General features: G+C 38.7%; 1 long non-coding RNA gene across 1 annotated transcript in view; it reads right to left on the reverse strand.

The window, feature by feature from the left end:
* The window catches only part of LOC106883623 (uncharacterized), a 7,851-nt gene that overhangs the window by 320 nt on the left and 3,871 nt on the right, over window positions 1–3,660 (reverse strand). The window contains exon 3 of the long non-coding RNA XR_001411145.2: window positions 3,431–3,580. This is a non-coding gene — a long non-coding RNA (uncharacterized LOC106883623). The remainder of the gene's footprint in view (window positions 1–3,430; window positions 3,581–3,660) is intronic.

The raw sequence follows: 3,660 nt of genomic DNA on the forward strand, positions 1-3,660 counted from the left end.
AAAACAAATATTTTTTTGTTTTTTTTGCTGGGTGTTGGTAGAAATAACATAGCATCACTAAATGTACCAAAAAGGAGCAGTAGTGGCATCCCTCACAGGCCTTCCGACAGCGGCAAGATTGATTTCATTAATTTTCCGATACACACCTCTTAACAAATACCGTATATTTTCGTCCAGAAATGTATAGTAAATGTGTATTTGAACCAAAATATACATACGTCCATTGTACTCTGACATTTCTGTCACTTATTTCTAAACCGAAATATTTCGTTCATTGAGTTGTTCCCGTTTTCTATCACTGACTATCAGTAACTGCCATTTCTAACAGTAACTTCGAAATAAATAATAGCTGATCCAAAAATTAATTTGTATACTTATTATTCCTTATATAAAGAGTCCAGAAAAATAATTAAAAACTACAACTAAATTCAAGTTACGATAAACGTAAACAAACAAACGAAGTTTGCTTTTAGAAGCGTTCAGATGTCTTAGAAAGTTAAAGAAGTGATTTTAAATTCTCAAACGCAGGGTAATGCTAATGATATAGCCTGAACAGGATGAACTACCCCTATTTTGCGGAAAAAAGGTGTAGGCGGCCAGCTATGAGACTCGAAATCACACCTCCGTGATTACGCGTCGCGGTGCTCTTAGGCCGATTAAGCTAAACTGCCCCCACCCCCCAAAAAATAATATTTTTCGCATGGAAATTGGAGCAAAATGTGTATGTTAAGAGATTAAAAAGTTAGAAGTGAACATCTGTAGGACTCACTGATTAGGGAAGAGATTCCATAGAATCCAATGTTTAGGGTAGACAGGTTTGGATGTAGTGATTAGTTCAACGTGGGAGGGATGGAGACAAGGTTAAGGAAAGAAAAAGAGGAGTGAGAAGTCAGTGCTTGAGGAGAGATACGTTGAGACCAGTCACTACTGAGGACCAGACGTTATTATAGTAGCTGTTAAGAAGGAAGGTGGAGGCGCAATGACGCAATGGTTAGGGCAGCGGACTCGCGGTCATAGGATCGCGGTTTCGATTCTCAGACCGGGCGTTATGAGTGTTTATTGAGCGAAAACACCTAAAGCTCCACGAGGCTCCGGCAGGGGATGGTGGTGAATCTTGCTGTACTCTTCCACCAAAACTTTCTCTCACTCTTACTTCCTGTTTCTGTTGTCCCGGTAATTCAAAGGGTCGGCCTTGTCACACTGTGTCACGCTGAATATCCCCGAGAACTACGTTAAGGGTACACGTGTCTGTGGAGTGCTCAGCCACTTGCACGTTAATTTCACGAGCAGGCTGTTCGGTTGATCGGATCAACTGGAACCCTCGACGTCGTAAGCGACGGAGTGCCAACAACAAGAACGAAGAGGGATGTGATACAACATGTCTGTGGGTGCCAAAGGTTAGTGTTTGCTTTATCTTCGGCTGCAGTCAGAATGTCTGTGAATGTCCTATAGATACACACATATTCACACATGTGGGTGCGTTCATTTATTCGACAATGAAGAGAGAGTATGTAACATTATATGACTGATATGGGAATAATTCATAGCATATATAAAATTAAATGATATGGAGATCAAACGGAATGAACTTAAAATCAATCAAAGCATACACATTAAAATGAAATATCCTTGATTGAGTCTCACTTCATTTCGATTACGCTATGTATTTTATATATTTATATATTTTTTATTCAGTCTGTTGCACTCTTTTCGTAGTTTTTGCACTGAAACCCATTATCGATCTATTTGCGGAATACTTGTATAATTCTTTTCGATGTAAATTTTTTCCATCCATGATCCTCCTGTGTTTTAGCATATCACTGACTATGATATCCAGTTATTATCTTGCTGTTTTAGGTCATTAGGGAGTGGTTGGAGGGATATTTGACTGCCACATCACAGAGACACACACCGCTTAGAGGATGGCTTTTTGGTTTTCTGAAAAATTCAGTCTTTTTAAGGTGCTGACGACGCAATTCATTCATTCATTCATAAGGTCGACCTTATTGAAACTTGCGCTATATTCATGCTATCACACACACATGCACATGCACACAACACGCACACATACACAGACGGCGAGCTGGCAGAAACGCTAGCACGCCGTGCGAAATGCTTAGAACGTAGCGGCAGACGAAATACCGCTGAGTTCAAATTCCGCCGAGGTTGACTTTGCCTTTCATCCTTTCGAGGTCGATTAAAGAAGTACCAGTTACGCACTGGGGGTCGATATAATCGACTTAATCCGTTTGTTTGTCTTTGTTTGTCCCCTCTGTGTGTAGCCCCTTGTGGGTAGTAAAGAAATAACACATACACAGACACTCACTCACTGTCACGTAAATAGTAAAACAGGAATAGGTGGTTGCACTTATGTGCTTGCGTTAAATGATAAGTAATATAAAAATGACTTCAATTTAAAAAATACACTTTTCACTATCCAATCATTATAAACACCACCTCTATCTTCACAACCACCACTATCATCATCTCTCTTCCCCCTCTCTCTCTCTTCACTCTATCTTCCTCTTCTCCCCCTCTCTCTGTCTTTCTTTAACCCCGCCATCAGAACGTCATCACTCTGCTAAAATTATATTTTAAACTCTTTCTCTACGTCACTACCTTCAACTAACTATTTTAACCACGTAATAAATATTACGTTTCCCCCGCCTCACAGCGTGAACTCTTCTCTTTTCTTCTCTTTCTTTCTCCCTCTCTCTCTGTCTCACTTTTCGCCTTATCTTCTTTTTCTCACTCCTATTTCTATCTCCTCTATTCCCCTTCAACTAATCGCTTGAAAGCGTTACAATCGTATTCTTTCTACCTCACGTCATGAACGCTTCTCTCTCCCTATTTTCCCCTCTCCTTTTTTTTCTCTTTCATTTTCTCTAATCATGTAAAAGCGTTACTGATGGCCTAAGTAACGCAATGACAAGCAGAATTATTATGAGATTTTATTCTAGCTAAATTAATTCAGTTGCTACTTGCCTATAAATAACCCTAATTTTTTTACTGATCTTGAATCTTTGCACTTGACCGAGGCGATTAGAAACCGGGTCCGTCCTAACTAACACTTAGTCTATCTACTCATAATATATGCCATCTGAACACAGCCTGAAGATTGCATGCAGGCACCAGACGTGTTATAAAATATTGTCTGTGTCGTCTCATACATGAAGCTATTGGTAGCTTATAAAAATGTATAGTGTGTTCGTTATACAATATTTACCTCTCACCTGATGGAGTGCTTTTATTTTGTTGGTCTTACCGTCACAATATAATATTCTATATATATATATATATATATACATACATATAAGGATATGTGTGTGTGTGTGTGTGTGTGTGTGTGTGTGTGTGTGTGCGCGCGCGTATTCATGTGTATTTGTGTGTGGTGGTGCAAAAATATATATAATTTTTAGAAATGTCTTACTTGTCAAATATGTTATGCGAAAAGCTACATTTAGTGTCAGGCTGGAAGCGAACGGTCTCTTTTCATCCATTCTCAATATTCAGACTTTATTTAAGACGCAACCCACATCAAGAAGCCAGGTTGACCTTAAAATGTAGGTCAGACATTTGTCTGTGTCAGAAAAATAAAAATAAATTCAAATGAAATATAAGAGAAGAATAACATAACATTCGAAAGCGATTTTTAAAATT

The sequence above is a fragment of the Octopus bimaculoides genome, unplaced genomic scaffold (assembly GCF_001194135.2).
Source record: "Octopus bimaculoides isolate UCB-OBI-ISO-001 unplaced genomic scaffold, ASM119413v2 Scaffold_335631, whole genome shotgun sequence".
Classification (NCBI taxonomy): domain Eukaryota; kingdom Metazoa; phylum Mollusca; class Cephalopoda; order Octopoda; family Octopodidae; genus Octopus; species Octopus bimaculoides.